Source organism: Papio anubis, chromosome 5 (assembly GCF_008728515.1).
Source record: "Papio anubis isolate 15944 chromosome 5, Panubis1.0, whole genome shotgun sequence".
Taxonomy (NCBI): domain Eukaryota; kingdom Metazoa; phylum Chordata; class Mammalia; order Primates; family Cercopithecidae; genus Papio; species Papio anubis.
In genome coordinates this window covers 19,438,892-19,466,480 of record NC_044980.1, presented here as the reverse complement: position 1 = coordinate 19,466,480, position 27,589 = coordinate 19,438,892, and the positions used below count along the sequence as shown (strand labels likewise).

The 27,589-nt window shown below is 33.4% G+C and overlaps 1 protein-coding gene across 2 annotated transcripts in view; it reads left to right on the top strand.

The window, feature by feature from the left end:
- CDH18 (cadherin 18) overlaps positions 1-27,589 on the top strand; it is a 1,104,333-nt gene that overhangs the window by 341,904 nt on the left and 734,840 nt on the right. The gene's annotated exons all lie outside the window — the stretch shown is intronic.

Here is a 27,589-nt window from a genome sequence, read left to right as displayed (position 1 = left end):
TTAATTTGTAATATCAGTGTCTGGTAATATATGTCTCAAGGTAATACCTATCTCATAAAAATAAACTGAGGAATAATCACTTTCAAATTCATGGAAGAGTTTGTGTAGAATTTGTTTGATTTCTTCTCACAATATTTGGAAGAATTAACTAGTGAAACCTGTGTCTGGATTTCCTTTGTTGGCACTTTTTAAATGCAAATTCAATTTGCTTGATAGATATTGGAACATTAAGTTTTTTGATTTCTTCTTCTAGGATATTTGGTAGTGCCTGTCTTTCATAGAGAATTTGTTTATTTAATCCAAATGCTTAAATTGATATATAATTGTTTGTAGTATTTTTGTTGTTGTTGTCCTTTCAATAACTTCAGTGATGCCACTAGCTCATTCTTGATATTGGCAATTTGCAACTTGTCTTTCTTTCCCGATATCAATACAATAGTATATAAAGAAAATTCTGATTGCTTCAATCTTTGAAACATAATATTTCTGGGTATAGGATTCTTGGTTGGATTTTTTTTTCGTTACTTTAAAGAAAAATTAGTTGTCTTTCTTCTTTTTATTTCTTTGTAATTAGCATGTCTATTTTATCCAACTGCTTTTATTTATTTATCTTTTACATTTTATTTATATATATATTTTTTTCAAGTTTTACTTTAAAATCAGGGTATACATGTGCAGGTTTGTTTCAAAGGTACATTGTGTGATGCTGAGGTTTGGAGTACAAATAAATCTGTCACCCAGGTAGTGAGCATAGTATGCAACAGGTAGATTTTCAACCCTTACCCTCCTCCCTTCTTGTATGCCCCAGTGTCTACTGGTCCAATTTTTAGTTTTCACTTGTAAGTGAGAACATGTTTCTGTGTTAGTTCACTTAGGATAATGGTTTCCAGCTGCATCCATGTTGCTGTGAAGGACATCATTTTGTTCTTTTTAATGTCTGTGTAGTATTCCATCATGTATACATATCATATTTACTTTATTCAGTCCACCATTGATTTGCTATTACAAACAGTGCTGTGATGTACATACAAGTATGTGTGTCATTTTGATAGAACAATTTAGTTTTCTTTGGGTATATACCCAATAGTAGGATGCTGGATTGAATGGTAGTTCAATTCTCAGTTATTTGAGATATCTTCAAACTGCTCTCCACCCTGGCTGAATTAATTTAGGTTCCCACCAATAGTGTGTAAGCGTTCTCTTTTCTCTACAGCCTTGCCAACATCTGTTCCTTTCTTATTGTTTTATCAAAGCCATTCTGACTGATGTGAGATGATACATCGTGATTTTGGTTTGCATTTCTATGATTATTAGTGATGATGAACATTTTCTCATGTGTTTGTTGGCTGTTTGTATGTCTTCTTTTGAGGCGTGTTTGTTCATGACTTTTGCCCACTTATTAACAGGGTTATTGATTTTTTGCTTGTTGTTTTGCTTAAATTCTTTATATTCTGGATAATAGGCCTTTGTTAAATGCATATTTTGCAATGTTTTTCCCATTCTGTGGACTGTTTACCCTGTTGATAGTTTCTTTTGCTGTCCAAAAGCTCTTTGGTTTAATTAGGTCTAAGTTGTCAATTTTTGGTTTTGTTACAATTGCTTTTGAGAACTTTGCCATAAATATTTTGCCAAGACCAATATTGAGAAGGTCATTTCCTAGGTTTTCTTCTATGATTTTTATATTTTGAAGTCTTACATTTAAGTCTTAAATATATCTTGAGTGAATTTGTTTATATGGTAATATGTAGGGGTCCAGTTTCATTATTCTGTGTACAAATAGCCATCCAACTGTTTTTAAGATGTTATCTTTATTATATTTTTAAAATTTTATAATATAGGACTTCTGGAGTTATTCTGCATTTTAATGTAATGTAGATTGGATTCCTCCCCTTCAATGTAATGTAGACTGGATACTTTCCCCAATTGTAGTTTTCTTCATGTTTCTTGTGAATGAGATATGTTAAGATTCATTATCTGTGGTTTCATAATTTTCATCAAATTTGGAACCTTTCTATCTTTATTTCGTCAAATATTGTTTTCCCTATGCCCATCTCTATTCTTTGGGGTTTCAAACTATATACACAATGGGCTGCTTAAAGTTGTTCTACAGAATTATTTTAATTCTGTTTTTGAGTATGTTTTAATTTGGGAATCATCTTGGTTCATGCTGCTATAACAAATTACCACAGAATGAGTGAGTTAAACAATAAATATTTGATTTTCACAGTTCAGGAACCTGGAAAGTCCAAGAACAAGGCCGCAGCAGATCTAGTGTCTGCTCAGGGCCTGCTTCCTGGTTTACAGATGGCCGTCATCTTGATATATATTACAAAGTGGAGACAAGAGATAGGAAGCATGCTCTCATGTCTCTTCTTATAAAAGCATTAATCCCATTCATGGGAACTGATGATCAGGAACATAGGTTGAAGAAATTATCCAAAATGTATCGTTTAGAGATAAAATGATAGATAATGTAAAAAAGTGGTTACGACCAATGGAGAATTTGATGATTAGGAATAGACTATGATTACTGAGAATGCCACAGGAGACATTAGAGAGAATATGACGGAAGAAATATTCAAGAGAAAATGAATAAGGGTTTAGCCCAGGTATCTATGGGTTGCTTGGATGATCCTGCTTATTTGAGCTAACTCTCCTTATTTAAACTGCTCATACTTATGCATCTATGGTCATCCAGCAGCTTCACTGGGAACTGGGAACTGGCTGGTATAGGACTGCCTCACTTGAAAATATTCTTTTTTCTCCACGTTTCCCTTATACCCTTGCAGAATAAAAGTGTTGTTATTATGGTAGATGCAAGTTTGGGAAAAAGAGAGAGAGATGGGGAGAGAGACTACAAGTTCTCAAAGATTTTTGAAGTCTAAGTCATATCTTAAACAACATCACTTCTACCATTTTCCATGGAATAAAATAGACCATAAGCCAGATCTGATTCAAGAAGGTGATAGACTTCACATTTTTACAGGAACACTGCAAAATTAAAATATGATTTTAAAAATTGGGACAGGAGAGAATTATGTTTAGTTTTGCAATTTATCTGTCACTAAGATGTTTCAGATTAGTAAAACACAATGAAACACCAACAGATGTGATAACAATACTGTGGAATACCAGGTTTGAATACAATAAAGAAAATAAATTCATTCCCAAATAAATACACATGCAAACACTCATGCACGTCTGTTTGTGTCTATGTATATACATGCATGTGTACATACATATGTAGAGGTATACTGAAAAACAAAATTTGCAAATAGCAAATTAACAAATAGGAACCTTGCATACAATGTATAGTACATTTATCATTAGAAAAAAGAAAACAGAAGATAATAGAATATTATGTATAGTGCTAACTGGCTATATCTGTCAATATAGATTGTCAATCTAGCTAAGATTATCATTAAATATGACACAGTAATAAAATTTCAAACGTTTTTGGTATGATATTCTCACTGAAAAACTGTTGAAAAATTTAAATAGAAGAAAAACAGTGAAAGATACAAAGTGTTAAATTCATAAACCTCGTAATAATCATGGATTAAAAATAATGTTTATACATTTAAATATATGTTTGACTAATATATAGTAAATGTATGTTACTCCTTATGAGAATACTTATATACTAATATAATATTTAAAGTATATACATTATATATATTCAGATACACAGGGCTAGGGAAGTTAGAGTTGAAATATAATAGTAATATGAAGAACAAGAAAGCATAATTTGAGGAAAGTTTTCTGAGTTTCTTAGAAGAAAGTTATATATATTAACTTCAGGATATTTAACATCATCAGGATTAATCAGGTTGCAACTTATTTATTGTTATTGAAACCTATAAGACATATATTCATTTTTACTGAATAATCTGGTTGGCTATTTGACAATTACATACCTGTGAAATAGCCCTTGTGAACTAAAATGCTCTTTCTCAAAGTCAAAATTATAAATACAGTAGTCGCATCCTCAGCCAAAGTCTTTTGTTTTCCATGAGTGAATAATAAATGTAGCATATATGATTAAAGATAACTTTCAACTATTACATAAATAATATAAAATGTTTCAAACTAAAAAGTGCTATTTTTGCTATATTTTCCTCTTAAAAATTGTCTTCACATGCCTATTATATATGTCAATGTGGCATGTCTTTGTCTCAATATAACTTATATAAATAAGTCAGAAGCAGACCATATCCCATTTGGCATGGTGACAGATAACACAGAAAAAAAGAATGACTTTTGATGGTAAAAACAGCAAAGGGGGCTGAAATATTGGATATATCTCAGAGAATAAATAACTTCAAAAATTTGTGTCCGCATTCTAAACTAAAAATAACTCTAATGGCATTTTGACAAAGGCTAATAGCTATAATTTAAAGTTAGATACTAATGTGTTTCTTTCCTTTATTTTCCAACATCGCATAGTTATGTATCATAGTTATGTTTATTTGAAATAAGTAGGTTCAGCCTTTCTCTTCGAGAACCCATTGCCTGAGGATTTAAGTTCATAAGATAATGAAACATATAGATCATTTGTGACAGCATGAAAAATTATCAAATTCAATCCTCAAACTGCCATCTTCTCTTAGATTCAGTCTACAAGCAAAGGTCAACTATAGAGTCCTTCTTAAAAAATAAATAAATAGAAACCCTAAAACATAAAAGCTGAAACAAAAATGTGAGGGATGAAATAGTCTTTCAAATATTTTAGTGAAATCAATTTAGAATTGCTTTGTTTGTTTTGATATTTTGTCTTAAAGACAGTGAAGTTCTTGTATTTATATTTGGTAAAAAATTCTTAGAAGACTTTGAATATTTATTTTATTAAGCTAGAATATTAATTTTACTCTTTACATTCTAGCATCTACTATTTTAAACAATAGAAATCTATTGATTTAGCTTTAAAATTTACTATTACTGTAATTTTACCTTTTATATTCATGTATTAAAATTATGATATTGAAAAAGATTGTATTGTTCTAATCTGAAACCAATAAGCCAAAATGATTTTATTTATTATCAGTAAACATTGATCTGGGAATCAGAACACATCTTTTTGTTACCATTCAGTTTTGCAATATTTTTAGCTTACGTAATGTCTCTAGACCTTATTTCAAAAATTGTAAAACGATAATATTATCCAATGATTTCTTTGTTTCATTTCTTTTTTTTTTTTTCTTTTTTCCTTTTTGAGATGGAGTTTCACTCTTGTTGCCCAGGCTGGAGTGCAGTGGCGTGATCTTGGCTTACTGCAACCTCTGTCTCCTGGGTTCAAGAGATTCTCCTGTCTCAGCCTCCTGAGTAGCTGGGGTTAGAGGAGCACCACCACGCCCGGCTAATTTTTGTATTTTTAGTAGAGACGGGGTTTCACCATGTTGGTCAGGCTGGTCTCGAACTCCTGACCTCAGGTGATCCACCCTCCTCAGCCTGCCAAAGTGCTGGGATTACAGGCGTGAGCCACTGCGCCCGGCTGATATTATCCAGTGATTTCTAAGGTGACTTAAATCTTCTGGTTTGATCCTTTTATGAATTTTGTAGAATTTTGATGATTCACATACCACTAGGGGGAACTAAACCCCCTAAAGTTTTACTTCGATATATTTTTAAAAGTTGCAAAGCTATAAATTTTATCACTTATACAATTTTGATTTCAAGTTTTGTAGATAAGAATTATTTTGAATATAAAACAGATTACAACACATAGCAGCAGTGGCCATGAATGATGGTGCTTACTAGCATACCTTCCAATGCCAAGAAACAACCTGAATACAATTCAAACAACTTGTTGGACCCCGTATGACAGACTTCTTGCAAAGGGCATTGAATGGTCACTTCCCATGGGTGATGGTGTTTTAACATCTATACCTTTGATTTCTTTTTTCCCTCTCTGTGTATACAAGTTTATTAACATCTAGAGCTTTAGCCTGCAAGGACTAATTATTCCTCTTGTCTATTTGTTCAGAGAAATGTGATGGGTTTTTGGAGTCTTTGCTATATTCAATTCCAATTTGATAGTATGTAATAGCAAACAAAACAATCTATTCTAGAAGACCTAGGATAACAAAAATCATTTTATTATATTGAATAAACTTGAAGGGTGAGGTAAAACCCAGTTAAAACATAATATCCCCACAAATAATCATGATGATGATGATGATGATGATGATAATGATGATCATGATGAAAGTCTATATTTATCTGAAATGAAGCTATGTATGTGATGGGTAAGAAAAAATTAAAAACTGGTAATAGCTAAATAGATTACTGGATTATCAAGATGGTCATCAATTAACAATGGAAAACTCGAGTTTATTTAATTTGTAACCAAATAAAAGATAATTTAGATAGAAATAAATAACTGCTTTAGGAAGCTCAGTTTTTCTGGTCATTGAGTTAGAGATATCACATCATGATATGGTTAAATGTCTTAGAAATAGGGGAAATTTGATTTTGAGAATACATTGTACAGTATTAACCAGAATTTCAAGTATTTCATAGGCCCAGAGTGACCAATTTCATTTTCTAGGCCCTGCAGGAGTTTAGCAGTTGATGAGCTTAGTGGATGACCATATACGTGATTCCCTGATTCCTAAGGTAGTGGATTACACATTAATACACAAAGGGCTTTCTGTTATACACATACAATTATTCGCAGAGACATCAATGCAATGTATTAATCCTAATGAATGGAGCACCATACAACCTAGATCATAAAGGACTTTAGTGTCAAATGAGTTTAGAAAAACTCATCAGTTCTATTTCTCATTTCTGAAAGAAAGAATAGGTATAATTTATTGTCTAAGGAGAAAAAAATAGATGCTGGTAATGGGAATGCCTAGAAACTAACTAGACTGTATTCGTATTTGGAGCTAAGTACTGCAAAGAGTATGTCTTAATGTGCTCGATCCTACAGAAAATAAATAATGAAAATAAACTGTAATCATATTATTAATTTACAATGCTCCTCTCGAAAAAGAATCTGGGACACTATGTGAGGAACAAACAGAAATTTTCCCAATCTGGGCTCTTTGCCCAGACTTACAACCATACAAAAATATACATAGCTAAGGAAGAAAAAAGAATCTAGTCCAAAAATAAGGCAAAGATTAAAAAATATATGGAGTTGAATATGTTTTAATTAAAACTACTAGTAAATCTAATAAGATGCATTTGTATATTATCAATAAAAAATAAGAGATGTGGTTACCAAAATAGAAAAATTATTTTTAATGAAAAATTCTAAGTTGATGCATTTAGTGGACAAAACATATTTTTAATGGTACAATAATGTATCAGCAATACCGCAAGCATTGTGAAAGTCCTGGCATTGTTTTCTAACTGAAATAATCTCTGATTTTATATGGTAGATCCTGGGAGCACATTTTCCAATGTGCTAATCACAATCAGTACATGTTTTAAAGTTGTAGGGCTTTGTGTGGAGATGTAGAATATTCAATGGAACAAAACATTACATTGGTTAGGTGAAGTTCATGTGAAGTACACAGCGCATTGAAAATAATATTTTACTGACTTCAGTAAACAACATATAACTCTAAATTCTGGGCTTTTTAATCAACAATCTGATAGTATATATTTACACATAAAACAAAGGCTTGAGGGTCTTGGCAGCCATTTAATGTTCTCCAGGTTTATTCTCTCTCCTATTTTTGCTAGCATCCTCATATGGCATAGAAAATGAAATAGCAAAGACACCCATAACTACAAAAAACATTCACCAACTATCAATAAGACCATGTATCAGTCTATGCCTGAAACTATACATAAATACGAATTGACTTAACATAACCCACCTTAAGTGCATATCCTACATCAGAGCCTGTGACTATAATCTCACACAAAAGACTGATGTCCATTCTGCTGCTGTCAAGAAGAGGATGTTCACTGAATAGCATTTCATTGGGTATATATGCCATGTTGTTTTTTCCATTCATTCATTGATTGAAATATAAAAATAAGAAAATCCTATCATTTGTGGCAACATAGGTGAACATGGAGGATATTTGCTAAGTGAAATAAGCCAGGCACAGAAAGACAAATACCATATTATCTCACTCATATGTGAAATCTAAAAAAGTTGATCTCATGAAAGCCAAGAGTAGAATGGTGATTAACAGGAGCAGAGAGAGGGGTTGGGGAGATGAAATTTCAGTTACACAGGAGGAGTTAGTTCAAGAGATCTATTGTACAACATGATTACTACACTTAATAACAATATATTGTATTCTTTAAAAATGTTGAGACAGTGAATGTTAAGTATTCTTTATAAAAATGATAACTGTGTAGTAATACATGTGTTAATTAGGTAGATTTAGTCATTCCACAATGTATATATGCTTTAATACATCATGTTGTACACAATAAATATATACAATTTTACCTATAATTTTTCAAAAAGGAAGAGGATTTTGAAGACAAATGAAACTATTAAACCCACCCCTGAACTTATAGTACTTCTAGCTTGAGGACAAAAATTTCTAGTCAAAATAAATGCTCAAGGAGAAGGGAATGAGAAGTATGACATTGCAAGATCTGTTTAGTAAAAATATGAGTTCAAGAGATTGATAAGGAGTGACAAAAAAAGGTAGAAAGAAAACCAAACCAAACAAAATTTTGTTACTGAAACTAAGGACAGAGTGTTTCCAGTAAGGGGATTGGGTTAATACTGTCATGTGATAGAAAAGTAAAGAAATACATGTAGATGACAAACATTGGATTTAACATAAATAAATGATTTGATGATCTTCAAAAGGCATTGTTAGCTGAATGGTGAGGCTATTAATTCATACTGCAATAGGTTGAGGAACGGACAGAAAATGAAATGGAAGGAGTGATACCTGTGGCAGAGAAGAGAGAAAAAGTTGTAGACAATTGTGGAACTAAGAAGGTTTGTGTTTATTTTCTAGATTAGATAGAAGAAATCTGAATACATTTTAAAACACTGATAGAGACTGAGCATGGTGGCTCATCCTTGTAATCCCAGCACTCTGGGAGGCTGAGGTATTAGGACTGCTTGAGTCTAGAAGTTAAGAGACCAGACTGGGCAACATAGTGAGACTCTCTCTACAAAAATAAAATTTAAATAAAAAATAAAATAAAAATACTGATAGAGGATAGTGAAGGAAGTATTGAACTTACAGAAAAGGAGACAAAAATTGCTTTTTTAGATTTCTAAGATATGAACAATGAAAACGACTCAAAGTTTAACAGAATAGTTAATTTTAGAGAAGATGTGTGTGGAGAAAAGATTAAGACATATCGTGTTGAATTTATATGAGTTGGGTGAGGATTGATTATTGAATCCTTGTGTGTTCATGAAACAGAAGCACAGTCGTGTGCCGTTTATTTGTGAATACCTGCTGTATTAGAACGTTTGTGGAGTGTGGAAATAAACTGTGGGAACAATTAAACAGAAAGCTCTCTGGGAAAATAGAGTATTTCAGCAAAAATGTGGGAGCCAAATGACGCTGGAAATCATGAATTTTCAGATGGACCTTCCTCTGAATTTGTGTGATTTTTATCAATTATAATAGAAAGCCCACGTGTATGAGCTATGCAAATAGAATATAGATTATCTAAAATGTTGTGCAAGAAAGGAAAGGGAAAAAATAACATGAGTATGTTGATGTTACTGGCAGTGGTAGGGTTGTGTCTCACCAACTGTGCAATGTGATTTGGGCAAAAAAGGAGGTGAAAATGGGAAAGCTATTGTGTATGGAGAAAATAATTGGGTTAAGGATTAGAATGTGAATGCATAAAAGAACATTCACAATGGGAGGAACAGAGTAAGACCTTAACAATTGTTTATACCCAGCCAGTGATTTGAATTTAGTCATTTCAAGCTCTTAGAGGCTATTAAGGAAGGAGCAAAGAGGTGTGTGTACGTGTGTGTATGGAGAAGCGCCTTGGAGGTTGTAATGTGGTTAAAATCAAGAGTGACCGATAATGGTTCCATCAAAATCATTGAAGAACAATGGCTCTGTGTGGGAGGACATGTGAAAACATCACGTTTTTAAGTAAAGTAGTAAATTTATACAGGGCAGTTCAGTGGGTTCTGAGCATAGAAACTACAAAATAAAAAGTAGGGAGTTAAAGTTGCACCTACAAAAAAAAATTCTTTTTATTTGAGAAGAAAAGATGAGATAGATGGCAGAGGTTAGTGAGGATGCAGAATGATGAATAAATTTGTGTGTGTGTGTGTGTGCATGTTTGTGTCTGTGTGTATGTTTGTGTTTTCACGGATAGTCTCAGGCTCCAGTGAGACAATGACATTGTTAGTGATAAGCATAAATGATTGCACAAAATAGTAAAAAATGAAGATAAGAAGCATATCAGAATGAGTGGCATTTGAAATAGAAGACACATTCTTCCAAAGAGCCCTCAAAAAGAAGGTATTTCTACCACATTGGAAGTATTTTGCCCATTCTATTTACTTATTGATTGATTGATTGATTGATTGGTTGATTATTTCTGAGATTTTGGTGCACCCAGCACCCAAGCTGTGTACACTTGTGCAGTCTTTTATCCCTCAAACCCCCTCCCACCCTCTCCCCCAAGTCCCCAAAATCCAATGTATCATTCTGAAGCCTTTGCATCCTCACAGCTTAGCTCCCACTTACAGTGAGAACATACGAAGTTTGGTTTTCCATTCTTGAGTTATTTCACTTGGAATGATCGTCCCCAATTCTATCCAGGTTGCTGTGAATGCCATTATTTTGTCCCCTTTTTATGGCTGAGTAGAATTCAATGGTATATATGAAAATATATATTATATACCATATTTTCTTTTTTCACTTGTTGATTGATGGGCATTTGGGCTGATTCCATACTTCTGCAATTGCATATTGTGTTGCTATAAACATGCATGTGCAAATATCTTTTTCATTTCCTTATGCAATATATTCACACATTCAATACTGCTACCCTACTTTTGGAACTTCATCACATATTTTCATAAGACTTCATATGTATTGAATTTTTAAAATTACGATACATCAATAACTTGTCCTTTTATTAATGTTGTAAGTTTAATGAAGTGCCCCAGAATGATCAATACTTATAATTTTCAAAGTGCATATTACAGTGCCTTCAATATTAGCTTTTAACATAATTTTTAAGATTAGTAACAAAAAAACTTAAACATGCATATTGTATTGATTAGTTATATATATATATGTATATAAAATGTGCATTAATTACATAAAGTAGAATACTGATTTAAAAAATACATAGAATCACCATGTTGGTTTCTTACTGAAATAACCTCAAGACTAATGTTTAACTTAGGATAAATTATGAGTGGTTTCTGCTTTCTTATTTCTATCTGTGTAAATAGAATCTACTAACAAATTATTATAAAATTGATAACAAAGTCTAAAATATAGATAAGAATACTTAGTCACAGGGATCATTTTCTGATAAACATATTAAATGTATTCTAACACATATTTACATATTCTGCAAGAAAAAGTAACCAACCTAATAACTACTTTTAGTAGAATTCATATCTAAAATCTGTCTCCTCTGCTGACACTTAAACAATTTATATATTTCTAGTGGCTTGAGTATATTTTTATGTAAGATACATTTTTCTAATATGGTGGTAAATAATTATTCCTCTTTGTATGATTTGTTGCAGTGATGGAAGGATCTATAAATAGTTATGTGTTTGATATTTTTGGTTAGTTTTATGGCATATAAGCAATAAGAATAGATCTGATTTGTTAAAATCATTTGAGAGCATCTGTATTCAGAGCTTTATTATTTTCGTGTTTTAAAGTGAAAATTTCCCTTAAAACGACAATTATTTTACTGTTGAAAAATCATGTATCAACTCTATCAAAAAACTGAACCTTCTAATTGCAATGCATCTGTGTCATAAGTCACATCAATATGGGACTGATACATTTTAACAAGCGATATATTATTGAAGCTAACATATTGTTCCTTTTCTTTTAATTATAATAATCACCAATATCACTTTGCTGTTGAAACTCTGATTGTCAGATATAATTTGGCTCTTTCATGACAGTGACAGCTACATACTGAATGCTATTTTATATACTTTCACTTAAAATAGTTCATTTAGTGGTGTGCATACATTGAAAGATGCGCTTTTAATAAGAATTCTTTGCTTTCTGAAGGCCAATGTGTTTATGTGTATGTACAAGTAGATCTTGCTTTTTAAAAAAATAACATTTGCTTTTACTTTCCTTTTTAAAAACAATGAAGATTTCAGACTCAAATGCTTGTTGATACGCTGAAAGCCTTTATTTTTCTCCCATCACTTCCTGCAAACATAGTCCTGTCCTACTACTACCCCTCTTCCTGAAAGATCACAAACAGATCCCACAGCCATCCATCCATTTACGATGAGAACATTCAATATTACTATAACAACTTACTTTCAGATATTTTCAAATCTCCTCTACTGGAGCTTAAAACTTTCCATTTCACATCTAAGCACCCTTCTCCTACTGATCAAAACACCGTTAAAGTGGTTCAGGTCATGCCACCTTCTGTAGGTATCCATTTTGCTCCCAGGAATCTTATTTTTTTTACATACAAAATACTTTCTCTCCTCTAGTTGCAGCTCAACTAGGACTTGACATCACAGGCAGCTCTGAAGAATCCCTACTAACTTCAGAATTCTCCAAAAGAGAAGCCAACTCCAAGCTTCTTCATACTCACCACTCTTTATAGAACACTCATGCAAAACCCTTCCAAGATATTGTTTTCTCCACTATTTGGTACTGTAGTGAGCCTATGAGTGTCTACAGCACAAGGAATATTCAATGTGTGTCTGTGTGTGGGGGTGAGTGGATGATACTACCCGGCTATGGCTGATATTTTATTTAAATGTAAAGGTCATCTTTTTTATCTACTATTTTTATAACATAGAAAGTTGATCTTTATGCATTTATCTATTCATTCCACAAATATTCATCAAAGGTCTACTTTATCTCAGGGATTTTGTATAGACATAAAAAAACACTGACAAAAAGTGCAAAGTCAATATTGTTCTCCTTCAGTAGAGATTATATTCTAGTTATGGGAGAGAAACAGTATGTCACAGGAGGTGACGACAGCTGTGAAGGAAAAATGCAACAAGGAAAGAAGGTACACAGTGACTTCATGAGCATGTATGATACTAGGATTTCTGGGGACAATGTCACTGATGTGGTGACCTCTGATGAGTGATCTGAAGAAAATGAGGAAAAGAGCTATCCAAACAGCGGAAGACAGAGGCCACTTTACTTTGCATGTTTAAGTAGCACCTAGAAAAATGTTTTGGGGCTGAGGTCAAAAGGCAAGAAGAATGAGAGAGAATAAAATCAGAGAGAGGAGGAGAGGAAGAGAGAGAGAAAGGGAAAGAGTATGGATATTAATGGATGTTTATATATTAGAGATAATGTTTGTGACACAATATAATATTAAAGAAATTGTCATTTTTCTAGTATATGCTGAATAATCATTTCAAAACACACTCTTGCAAATTAGAAAAAATAAACTTACAATGAAAATGTCCTGGCACTATTTTGTATCATAATTTGAAGCACTTGTCATGTCTGTAAAAAGAGAAACATTGTTCTTTAATTAAAAAGAATGCATTTAATTATGTCAGCGAAGTTTTAACCAAAAGGTGGGTGAATATAACAGATTTAGCAGAAAATAATAAATCAGTATTAATGAGAGCTTATCCAGCATGAATTGATTTGGTAATAAATAAAAGATTAAAACAAAAGAGAAGAAAAAAACCTAAGGATTTTGCCTGGCCAAACTCCAAGCTGTCTCATTGGTGCACACTCATATAACCATTAAAAAACATATTCATGTTATGAATTTGGCTTAAAATCTAAAATTATAAAATCAATATGAATATTCAGGCAGAAGGGTCCAATATTCTGAATTTGATAACATCTTACAATAACTTGAACTAAGATTCATATGAGCTGCTCTCTTACAAAATAACCCTAGGGTTTTCTATTATCATGAAAAATATGAGCCTGTTAAATACCTGTGGTGGTTTGATGATTAAATACTTGACCTATATTTCTAGAAACAAGAGTGAGGAAAGTATCTGCCAAAGTAATTTTATATCTTCAAAATAGTAACTAGATTTCAGAGAATCTGAAAGTCATAAGGGCCTAGTTAAAAGACATTTCAATTTATCTTCTGTGACAGTGAAGCTTCCACAATTTTGAGTAAGAAGCAGTTACAGAAAATGTGCATTCCTTCTTAAAGTCTTAAAACAAAAAGAAGCAACTCTTCAGAAATTAAGAATTTTGCTATTCAAACAAATTTTGTTAACATAATTTCTCATCCAGAAATGACAAAATAAATACATGTTTTTTTTTAAATTTATGAAGGAAAGATGTTTAACTCACAGTTCCACATGGCTGGGGAAGCTTCACAATCATTGTGGAAGGTGAATAAGTAGTAAAGTCACATCTTCCATGGTGGCAGACAACAGAGCTTGTGTAGGGGAACTGCCCTTTATAAAATCATCAGACTTATTCACTAACACAAGAACAGCACAGGAAAGACTCGGCCCCATGAAGCAATTACCTCCCTCTGCATTCCTCCCATGACACATGGGATTTATGAGAGATACAATTCAAGATAAGTTTTGGGTGGGAACACAGCCAAACCATATAATTCTGCCCCCTGGCTCCTCCCAAATTTCATGCTCTCACATTTCAAAACCAATCATGCCTTCCCAACAGTCCCCAAAAGTCTTAACTCATTTCAGCATTAACTTAAAAGTCCATAGTCCAAAGTCTCATCTGAGACAAGGCGGCAAGTCCCTTCCACAATGAGCCTGTAAATTCAAAAGCAAGTTAGTTACTTCCTAGATGCAATGAGGGTCCAGGCATTGGGTAAATACACCTGTTCCAAAAGGGATAAATTGGCTAAAATGAAGGGGTTACAGGCCCCATGCAAGTCCGAAATCAAGTGAGGCAGTCAAATCTTAAGAGCTCTAAAATGTTCTCCTTTGACTCTATTTCTCACATCCAGGTCATGCTGATGTAAGAGGTGGGTTTCCATGGCCTTGGGCAGCTCCATCCCTGTGACTTTGCAGGGTAGAGCTCCCCTCCTGACTGCTTTCATGGGTTGGCATTGAGTGTCCATGGCTTTTCCAGGAATGACTAGATAAATATTTCTAACATTATGCAACAGGTAGCCTGGATTAAATAACCATCAAAGAAGTTTGAATAAAAGTTAATTTATCAAATAATTATTTATATAATAAAAATAAATCCAGGAGAAATATTACAAGTATTATTACTACTTTGGCAAAATATAATATTTTCATATGATATTTCAGTTACTTTAGCATAAATTTTTATATGTAAAAGATTTTTAAAAATGTAAACTCAAGAATGAATGACTGTAAGGAAATCAGGCTATTAAAAGAACTGTCAGAAAACATGCACAGTTCTGTTACTTCTGGTTCATTTTGTTAAAGGAATTTACCTGGAGGCTAAGTCATTTGTTTTTTTCTCAGATCAAACTCTTAGTTACATAGTTGGCATACACACTATTGGAAAAAAAAAAAAAAGGCTGTTGTAATTCTGGAAACTGAAATAAGTTAAATCTTACCTCAAGAATATCTAATGTTTTGTACTTCTTTGTGATTTGTATTCTTTGTCTTACTTCTGTCCTTCTGGTTTATGTTCTAGCTAAACAAAAAGAGATCTACGTTTAGATTTTTCTTAGTCTTACTTCTAGAGGCCACATTGTTGAGGAGTTCTTTCTAGGAAGCAGCACTTCCTGGATGAAAATCCTACATATGCCACATACAACATTTATGGCTTGGGAAAGTATTTGTAAATCTCTATGTCTGATTTTTCTTGTCTGTACATGGGGGATAATCATAGTACCTATAGTACAGAGATACCATGAAGATTAAATGAGCTAATGCAGATGTAATGATACGTTAACTATTAGTTTTCCTTTGTGGAGTGTAAATAATTTTTTTGTTTAAACAGTGACATTCTCTTTAGCAAATCTGTTGGCTCTGCATCTATCTTCATTCTTTTCATGTTCCTGTTAGCATCTATGTGGCCTAGAAAGCAGGGCAGAGATCTCACTGAACACCTCTCCTTGGCTTCAGGGACTCTGCTATGATGAGGAGTGCAGTTTATAATAAGTGCCAACTCAGTCTCTCTGAACCAAGGTGGTCTAGGGAAGAGAAACTCTTGTGACGTGTAAGGGTAGTGCTGATGTGGAGCTTTGAGCATTGATGAAAAGAACTGGAGCATTTCAGAGATATAGATTAGTAAGCACATAAGTACAACAAGATAAACTGAAGGAGACCTGCAAAACGAAGAAAGACTACTTCAACTTGATTTTAATTTAAGCTTCAAATATGGTAGAAATTTGGAAAAGGTCCTAGAAAAGGTTATGATGAAGTGAGACAATAATAGAAAACTATTGATTTTTGTTGTTATTTATTCATTTTTGATTTTTATTTTTGTGGGGACATAGTAGGTGTGTATGTTTATGGGATACATGAGATACTTTGATACACCCATATAATGCCTAATAATCACATTAGGTAAACTGGGTATCCATCACCTCGAGAATATATTCTTTCTTTGTGTTACAAACAATCCAAATATTTTCTTTTAGTTATTTTTGAATATACAATAAATTATTATTGACTATAATTACCTTGTTGTGCTATTAAATCTAGATCATATTCATTCTATCTACCTATGTTTCTGCACCCAATAACCATCGCCACTCCCCCAACCCCACACTACACTTCCTAGCCTCTGATAACTATTATTCTACTCTTCATCTCCATGAGTTCAATTTTTTTTTTTTCCTCATTTTGGTTCCACACATGAGTGGGAACATGTGAATTTTGTCTTTCTGTGCCTGGCTTATTTCACTTAACATAATATCTCCCAGTTCTATCCATGTATTTGCAAATGACAGGATCTCATTCATTTTTACGACTGAATAATACTCCATTGTGTATATATGTGCCACATATTCTTTATCCATTAATCCACTGATGGACCCAAGTTGCTTCCAAATCTTGGCTATTGTGAATAGTGCTGAAATAAACGTGAAAGTGCAGATTCATTTTCTATATCCTAATCTCCTTTGGGGTATATTTCTAGCTGTGGTGTTTTGGTAATTCTGTTTTTAGTTTTTTGAGAAACGTACAAACTGTTCTCTCTAAATACTATATTGATTTACACTCCCACCAACAGTGTACAAGGGTTCTCTTTTCTCGGATTCCTCTCCAGAATTTGTCTTTGTTTGTCATTTGGATAAAAGCCATTTTAACTAAGGTGAAATGATATCTCATTGTAGTTTTCATTTGAATTTTTCTGATGGTCAGTGATATTGGGCACATTTCATATACATTTTGCCATTTGTATGTCTTCTTTTGAGAAATATCTATTCAGATATTTTGCCCATTTTGATTGGATTATTAGATTTTTTTTTCCTGTAGAGTTGTCTGGGCTCCTTATATGTTCTGGTTATTAATCCTTGTATGATGGGTAGTTTGTAAAAGTTTCCCCCCATTCTGTAGGTTGTATCTTCACTTGGTTGGTTTTTGCCCTTGCTGTGCAGAAGATTCCTAACTTGATGTGTTCCCATTTTTCCATTTTTGCCCTTATTGACTGAGCTGGTGAAGTATTACCCAAGAAATGTTTGCCCAGTCTGATGTCCTGGAGTTTCCCCAATATTTTCTTATAGTAGTTTCACATTTTTAGGTCTTAGAATTAAGTACTTAATCCATTTATTTTGATTTTTGTGTATGGTGAGTTACAGGGATCTGGTTTTATTCTTCTGCATGTGGATATCCAGTTCTCTCAGCACTGCATATAGAAGAGACTATCCTTTTCCTAGAGTATGTTTTGACAACTTTGTCAAAAATAAGTTTACTGTAGAAGTATGTATTTCTGGGTTCTGTCTTCTGTTTCATTGGTCTCTCTCTCTCTTTTTTTTATCACTACATTGTTGTTTTGATTTCTATCCCTCTGTAGTATAATTTGATGTCAGGTAATATGATTCCTCCAGTTTTGCTCTTTTTGCTCAGAAAGGCTTTGGCTATTTTGGATATTTATGGTTTCATATAGATTTTAGGATTTTTTTCCTACTTATGTGAAGAATGTCATTGGTATTTTCATATGGATTGCATTGAATCTGTACATTACTTTGGGTAATGTATGCACTTTAACAATATTAACTCTTCCAACTCATGAACATAAAATATTTGGTGTCCTCTTTAATTCCTTGCATTAACATTTTATAGTTTTCATTATAGGGATCTTTCACTTCTTTCATTAGGTTTATTGCTAGACATTTTATTGTGTTACCTCTATTCCTTATGATACTAACTGTGAGTGTGTCATATGTGACTTTTATTGTGTTGATATATGTTCCTTCTATATTCAGTTTTTGAGGGTTTTTATCATGAAGGGATGTTGAATTTTATAAAATATTTTTGCATCAATTGAAATGATCATAAGGACATTATTTTTCATTCTGTTCATACCATATATCATATTGATTGATTTGCATACATTGAAGTATTTTTGCAACCCTTGGATAAATTCCACTTGGTCAGGATGGATGATCTTTTTAATGTGTGTGAGTTTGGTTTGCTAGTATTTTGTGGAGGATTTTGTGTCAATGTTTATCAGGAATATTGTTCTGATTTGTTTTTTTCTTTTTTGGACACATCTTTGGTTTTGGTATCAGGGTAAAACTAGCCTCGTACGATAAGTTTGGTAAGTATCCCTTCCTCTGCTATTTTTCTGAATAATTTTGAATAAGATTGATACTAGTTCTTCTTTACATATTTGGTAAAATTCAGCAGTGTTGCCATTGTTTCCCAAGCTTATTTTTACTAGGAGATTTTCATTGACTTTATTCCTGATACCTAGTGTTGTTCTGTTCAGGTTTTGGATTTTTCATCGTTCAAGTTTGGTAGATTGTATGAGTCTAATAATTTATCCATTTCTTCTAACTTTTCCAATTCATTGGTATTTATTTGCTAATAATTCTTTGAATTTCTACGTTATTGGTTGTAATGTCACATTTTTCGTCTCTGGTTTTATTTATTTTGGACTTCTCTCTCTTTTCTTAGGCCAAAGGTCTGTAGATTTTATTGGATAAAAAACAGCTTCTTATTTCATTGATTTTTTTTTTTTTTACAATTTTATTTATATCTGCTCTAATTTTTGTTATTTATTTTATTCTAATTTTAGGTTTGGTTTACTCTTGATTTTCTAGTTCTTATGATGCATCAGCACCTTGTTTATTTGAAGTTGTTCTACTTTTTTGAGGTAGGCACTTATTGCTATAAACTCCCCTCTTAGTACTTCTGTATTAGTCCATTTTCATGCTGTGATAAAGATATGCCCAAGCCTGATAATAAAGAAGTTTAATTGGACTTAAGTTCCACTTGACTGGGGAGGTATCAGAATCATGGCGGGAGGTGAAAGACACTTCTTACATGGTAGCGGCAAGAGAAAAATGAGGAAGATACAAAAGGGAAAACCCCTGATAAAACTGTCAGATCCAGATCTCATGAGACTTATTGACTATCATGAGAACAATATGAAGGGGAACTGCCCCCATGATTCAAATTATCTTCTATTGAGTCCCTCCCACAACACATGGGAATTATGGGAATACCAATCAAGATGAGACTTGGGTGGGGACACACAGCAAAACCGTATCAACTGCTCCTACTGTATCACATAGGTTTTGGTATATTGTGTTTTCATTATCATTTGTTTCAATATACTTTTAAATTTTCTTCTTAATTTCTTCATTTACCCGCTGGTCATTCAGGAGCATATTATTTAATTTCCATGTATTTGCATAGTTTCCAACGTTCCTTGTTTTATTGATTCCTAGTTATATTCTATTGTGGTGAAAGAAGATAGTTGAAATTATTTCTATATTTTTTATTTTCTAAAACTTTTTTTTTTGTTGCCTAGCAAATGGTCTGTCCTTGAGTATCACCCATGTGCTGAGGAGAAGAATGTGTATTATGCACCCATTGGATGAAATGTTCTGTAAATATTTATTAGGTCTGTTGGGTCTATAGTGAAGACTATGTCCAATGTTTCTTTGTTGATTATCTGTCTAGATGATCTGTTCAGTGCTGAAAGTGAGGTGTTAAACTATCCAGCCATTGTTGTATTGGGGTTTATCTCTCTCTTTAATAATATTTGCTTTGCATATCTGGGTGCTTCAATGTGGGGTACATATATGTCATATATATTTATGATAGTTATATCCTCTTGCTGAATTAACTCCTTTATTATTATATAATGCCGGTTTTGTCTCTTCTTACAGTTTTTATCTTGAAATGTATTTTGTCTATTATAAGTGGAGCAACTTATGTTCTTTTATGATTTCTGTTTTCATGGAATATCTGTTTACATCCCTTTATTTTTAATTTATATGTGTCTTTGTTGGTGAAGTGTGTTTGTTATGTAGGCAACAAATCATTGGGTCTTTTGTTAATCTATTAAGCCATTCTGTCTTTTGCTTGGAGAGTTTAGTCTATTTATATTGAATGTTATTGTTGATAATAAGTAAAGACTTACTCTTGCTATTTTGTTATTTGTTTTCTAATTGTTTTGTGGTCTTCTCTTTCTTTTCTCCTTCCTTTCTGTCTTAATTTTATTGTAGGTGATTTTCTCAGGTGGTATGTTCTAATTCCTTGCTGTTTATTTTTGGTTTATCTATTGTATATATTTCTAGTTGAAGTTGCCATGAGGCTTGAAAACAATATAACTCATTATTTTAAACTGATGACAACCTAACCCTGATTAATAAACAAACAAGGAGAAAACTAATAAAACTCTCTATTTTAACTTCAACCTCTGCTTTTTCCTTTTTTTTTTTTTTTCTGTTATATCTCATTGTATTCTTTATGTCTTCAAAAGTTGTTGTTATTTTTGATAGATTCATCTTTTAGAATTTCTACTCAAGATACACCACAATTACAGTGTTATAATATTCTGTTTTCTGTGCACTTATTAGCATAAGTTTTGTACCTTCAGATGATTTCTTATTTCTCATTAATGTGTTTTTCTTTCAGATTGTAGAAGTCTCTTTTGCATTTTCTGTAATACAGGCCGTGTGCTGATGAAATCCCTTAGCTTTGTTTGTCTGAGAAACTCTTTATTTCTCTTTTATGATTAAAGGATGTTTTCTCTGGATATACTATTTTAGGATATATATCCATATATATATCATATATATCCTAAAATATATATATGAATATATATATATATATGTCCTATATATATATTTTTTTTTCCTTCAGCACTTTAAATATATCATGCCACTCTCTTCTGGCTAATAAGGCTTCCAATGAGAAGACTGCTGCTGCCCGCTGTATGGGAATTTCTTTGTATGTTATTTTTTTGCCTTGCTCTTGCTCTTTCTGCTTTTAGGATCCTTCCTTTGTCTTTGACCATATTGAGTTTGATTATTAAATATCTTGAGTTAGAACTATTTGTGGTAAATCTCCTTAGTGTTCTACAGTTTTCTTTTGTTTTGTTGTTGCTCTTGATGCTTCTGCTGCTAATGTTGTTGTTTTCTCTGACAGCAGGACAAGAAGGAATCTACAGGCAAGAATTGATGACATTTGTTGAGTGAGGCAGGAAGCTCAGAGGAAACTAGTGTAAAATCTTATGAAAAATCATGTTAAGTAATTAAATTTGGACATACATTGTTAATGGAAAGGAAGAAATTCATGGGGGCATATGCCTATATAATAATGAAGAACAAGTAATTTGTTGAATTCTATCCTGAGTTCTAAGAGAGTGACTCTCTATCTTCAGGTTCCTACTTTTATTTATGGAGATTAATTTTTAGACAGATTCCCACTACCTTGAAAACAACAGTAATATTTTTAAATACTTTGTTTATCAGTCATATCTCCTTTTACTATAAAATACTTTGCTTCATTGTGTTTCACAGATACCGTTTTATGTAAATTGAAACTTTGGGTCAAGACTTGCATTGGGCAAGTCTTTTGGTGCCATTTTTCCAATAGCATGAGATCACACCGAGTCTCTGTCACACTTTAGAAATTCTTACAATGTTTTTAACCTTTTCAGTATCATTATATCTGCTATAATGATCTTTGATCATTGATCTTTCATGTTACTACTGCAATTATACTTTTTAACTTTTATTTTAAATTCAGGGGTACATATGCAAGCTTGTTATACTGTCAAACTGTATCATAGGCATTTATTATACAGATCATTTAATCACCCAGGTATTAAGCCTATTACCCATTAGTTATCTGTCTGTATCCTCTCCCTCCTGCCACCCTTCATCTTTTGATAAGCCTTAATATGTGTTTTTCCTTTCTATGTGTTCATGTGTTCCCATCATTTAGCTACCATTTATAAGTAAGAGTATGCAGTATTTGGTTTTCTGTTCCTGAATTAGCTTGCTAAGGATAATGGCCTCCAGCTCCATCCATGTTCCTGCAAAAACATGATCTCATTCTTTTCTAATGAATGGATAGTATTCCATGTTGTACATATACCACATTTTCTTTATCCAGTCTGCAACTTATGGGTCATGTCTCTGATATTATGAATAATGCTGCAATAAACACACATGTGCATGTGCTTTTATGATACAATGATTTGTATTCCTTTGGGAATATACCTAATAATGGAACTGTGAGTTACATGATAGCTCATTTTAGCTCTTTGAGGAATCACCCTATGGCTTTCAACAATGGTTGAACTAATTTAAACTCCCACTAACACTATATAAGTGTTCCTTTTTCCCTGCAACCTTGTCAGCATATGGTATTTATTTATTTTTATTTATTTATTTATTTATTTATTTATTTATTTATTGGATGGAAGAGCTTCACAAATTATTTGAAATTGTCCTGCACAGGATATGTATCTTTTTCTTGATTTGTTTACTCACTCAACCCTTTATTTATGTCCATGTAGACAGAAATATTTATTGTATATATAGCTGAATTATAATCTATTGCTACCTTATTCATTTTATTGCTCAAATTGTTTGAGTGTAGGCCATTAGCAACTGCTTACATTGGCTCTAGTCTAGTATTTTTTGACCATTTAATAATAGCCATTCTGACTGGTATGCGGTTGTATCTCACTGTGGTTTTGATTTGCATTTCTACTATGTTCAGTGATGTTGAGCTTTTTTTGTCATATGTTTGTTGGCCACATGCATGTCTTCTTTTGAAAAGTGTCTGTTCATGTCCTTTGCCAACTTTTTAGTGCGGTCATTTTTTTAATTGTAAATCTGTTAAAGTTCCTTGTGGATGCTGGATATTAGACCCTTGTCAGATGCAGAGTTTGCAATTATTTTCTCTCATTTTGTAGGTTGTATGTTTACTCTGTTGATAGCTTCTTTTGCTGTGAAGAAGCTCTTTAGTTTAATTAGATTACATTTGTCAACTTTTGCTTTTGTTGCAATTTCGTTTGTGATATTTGTTATGAAACCTTTGCCCATTCCTACGTACAGAATCATATTGCCTAGGTTGCATTTCTAGGCTTGCATAGTTTTGAGTTTTACATTTAAGTTTTTAATCTATCTTGAGTTGATTTTTTATATGGTTTAAGAAAGGGGTCCAGTTTCAATCTTCTACACATGGTTAGCCTGTTATCCTAGCACCATTTATTGACTAGGGAGTCCTTTCCCTATTGTTTTGTCAGCTTTGGTTAGCTTTGTTGAAAATGAGATAGTTGCAGCCTTATTTCTGGGCTCCCTATTCTCTTCCATTGGTCTATGCGTGTTTTTGTACAGTCCTATGCTGTTTTGGTGACTGTAGCCCTGTAGTATAGCTTGAAGTTGAGTACCATGATTCCTCCACCTGTGTTGTCTTTGCATAGGACTGGCTTGGCATTGGGGGCATTTTTTAGTTCTATATGAATTGTTAGTTTTTTCTAGCTCTGAGGAAAATGTCATTGGTAGCTTGATAGAAACAGCATTGAATCTATAAAATGTTTTTTGGACAGTATGGGCATTTAAATAATATTGATTCTTCCTATCCATGAGCATAATATATTATTGTCTGCTTATTTGTATCATCTCTAATTTCACTGAGCAGTGTTTTGTAGATCTCCTTGTGGAGATCTTTCACCTTCCTCAATAGCTATATTCCTAGGTATTTTATTCTTTTTTGTGGTAATTGTGAATGGGATTGCATTCATGATTTGGCTCTTGGCTTGACTGCTGTTGGTTTATATGAATGTTAGCGATTTTTGTATGTTGATTTTGTATCATGATACTTTGTTGAATTCTGTGAGGTTTTCTAGATATAGGATCATGTCATCTGCAAACAAGGATAGTTTGACTATCCTTTTTTCTATTTCAATGCTCTTTCCGAGGTAAACTAAAGGAGACTGAGACACTAAGAATCGTATAAAAGATCAACACATCCCGGAGTTGGTTTTCTTAAAAAATTAATAAAATAGACCACTAGCTAGACTAATAAGAAAAGAGAAAAATCCAAATAAAAACAGTTAGAAACAGTCGATGGGATATTACCACTGACCCCACAGAAATACAAATAACCATCAGAGAATATTATGAACAACTCTTTGCACACAAACTAGAAAATCTTTGCACACAGACTGGAAAACTGGATAAATTCCGGGACACAAACTCCCTTCCAAGACTGAACCAGGAAGAAATAGAATCCCCGAACAAACCAATAATGAGCTCTGAAATTGAATCAGTAATAAATAGTCTACCGAACAAAAAAGCCGAGAACCAGATGGATTCACAGCTGAAGTTTACCGAATGTACAAAACAAGAGCCAGTACCATTCCTGCTAAACCTATTCCAAAAATTTGACTGAAAGGGAATTCTCCCTAACTCATTCTGTGAGGCCAGCATCATCCTAATGCTGAGCACAACAACAGAAAAGAAAACTTTATGCGAGTATCCTTAATGCAATTGTTTTGGGACACCACAATCTGTGCCCATATAAGACAGTAAACTAATCAACAAATGTGTTATCTGACTACAATTCCAGCAACCTACAATTTTCCCATCTCTTCTCTCTCATTGGGCCTCCCTATTCTCTGAGATACACCAATATTTAAATTAAGTTACATAATAACCCTACAATGACCTCCAAGTGTTTAAGTAAGTGTTGTATATACACTTTTAATCAAAAGCTAGAAGTGATTAAGCTTAATGAGCTTAATCACACACATGTTGAAAGCTGAGATAGGCTGAAAGCTAGATTTCTTATGCCAGTTAACCAAGTTGTGAATGCAAAGCTAAAGTTTTTGAAGGAAAAGTGCTATTATAGTAAACACACAAATAGTGTGTAAGAAAGCAAAACAGTAAAAAAAAAAAAATGCTGATATGGAGAATATTTTAATGGTCTTTATAGGTCAAACCAGCCACAGCATTCCCTTAAGGCAAAATCTGTACAGAGCAAGGTCCTCAGCATTGAGGCAAGACCCTCTACCAGTAAGCATGATATGACTTGCAGAAGACTCAAAGGATAGTTAGCAATTTTAGCAAAGAGTATTTTAAAATTTAAGATATGTTTTGTTTTTCTTTTTTCTTTTCTAACCTTCACTTATGAAGCTTAGTTTGGCTAGATATGAAATTCTGGGTTGAAAATTCTTTTCTTTAAGAATGTTGAACATTGTCCCCCACTCTTTTCTGGCTTGTAGAGTTTCTGCTGAGAGATCTGCTGTTAGTTGATGGGCTTCCCTTTGTGGGTAACCTGACCTTTCTCTCTAGCTGTCCTTACCATTTTTTCCTTCATTTCAACCTTGGTGAATCTGACAATTATGTGTCTTGGAGTTGCTCTCCTCGAGGAGTATCTTTGTGGCATTCTCTGTATTTCCTGAACGTTGTATGTTGGCCTGCCTTACTGGGTTGGGGAAGTTCTCCTGGATTATATCCTGAAGAGTGTTTTCCAACTTGGTTCCATTCTCCCCATCACTTTCAGGTACACCAATCAGATGTAGATTTGGTCTTTTCACATAGTCCCATATTTCTTGGAGTCTTTGTTCATTTCTTTTTACTCTTTTTTTCTCTAAACTCATCTTCTCGCTTTGTTTCATTCATTTGGTCTTCAATCACTGATACCCTTTCTTCCACTTGATCAAATTGGCTCTGAAGTTTGTGCATTCATCACGTAAATCTAGTGCTGTGGTTTTCAGCTCCGTCAGGTCATTTAAGGTCTTCTCTATGCTGTTTATTCTAGTTAGTCATTCATCTAATCTATTTTCAAGGTTTTTAGCTTCCTTGTGATGGGTTCAAACATCCTTCTTCAGCTTGGAGAGGTTTGTTATTACTGATCTTCTGAAGCCTACTTCTGTCAGCTCATCAAAGTCATTCTCCGTCCAGCTCTGTTCTGTTGCTGGTGAGGAGGTGGTTCCTTTGGAGAAGGAGAGGAGCTTTGATTTTTAGAATTTTCAGCTTTTCTGTTCTGGTTTCTCCCCATCTTTGTTGTTTTATCTACCTTTGGTCTTTGATGATGGTGACCTACAGATGGGGTTTGGTGTGGATGTCCTTTTTGTTCACGTTGATGCTATTCCCTTCTGTTTGTTAGTTTTCCTTCTAACAGTCAGGACCCTCAGCTATAGGTCTTTGGGAGTCTGCTGGAGGTCCACTTCAGTCCCTGTTTGCCTGGGTATCACCAGCGGAGGCTGCAGAACAGCAAATGTTGCAGAACAGCAAATGTTGCTGCCTGATCCTTCCTCTAGAAGCTTCATCTCAGAGGGGCACCCAGCTGAATGAGGTGTCAGTCGGTCCCTACTGGGAGGTGTCTCCCACTTAGGCTACACGGGGGGGTCAGGGAGCCACTTGAGGAGGCAGTCTGTCCATTCTCAGATCTCAGTCTCAGTGCTGGAAGAACCACTACTCTCTTCAAAGCTGTCAGACAGAGACATTTAAGTCTGCAGAAGTTTCTGCTACCCTTTGTTCAGCTATGCCCTACCCCTAGAGGTGGAGTCTACAGAGGCAGGCGGACCTCATTGAGCTGCCCAGTTCGAGCTTCCCAGCTGCTTTGTTTACCTATTCAAGCCTCAGCAATGGCAGATGTCCCTCCCCCATTACACAATGGTAGAAGCTTCAAGTGTGCTATTGCACACTTAATAGGCTATAGTATATTATAAACATAATTTTTATAACTATTGGAAACCAAAACATTTGTGTCACTGGCCTTATTGATACATTTGCTTTATTGTGGTGGTCTGGAACTGAACACCCAGTATGTCTGACATATACTGGTAATTAATGAATAAAATGTTCTTACAAAGTTGCAAATCTAGATTATGAATAATAATATTTATCTAATCTTACTTTTATTATTTTTTCATTTAACAAGATAAGTATATATCAATGAATACGGTTTACAATAAAAATGTAATAGTCATTACTCAGCAGAATGTATAGTCTTGAAATGTTTCTTGTAAAATGGTTTAAAAGTATACAGATAACTTGGTAGTAATAATAATTATGAACAATTATAAGACACTCAGAAATGAAACAAACTATGCCCAAAGGCCAGATATTTTAA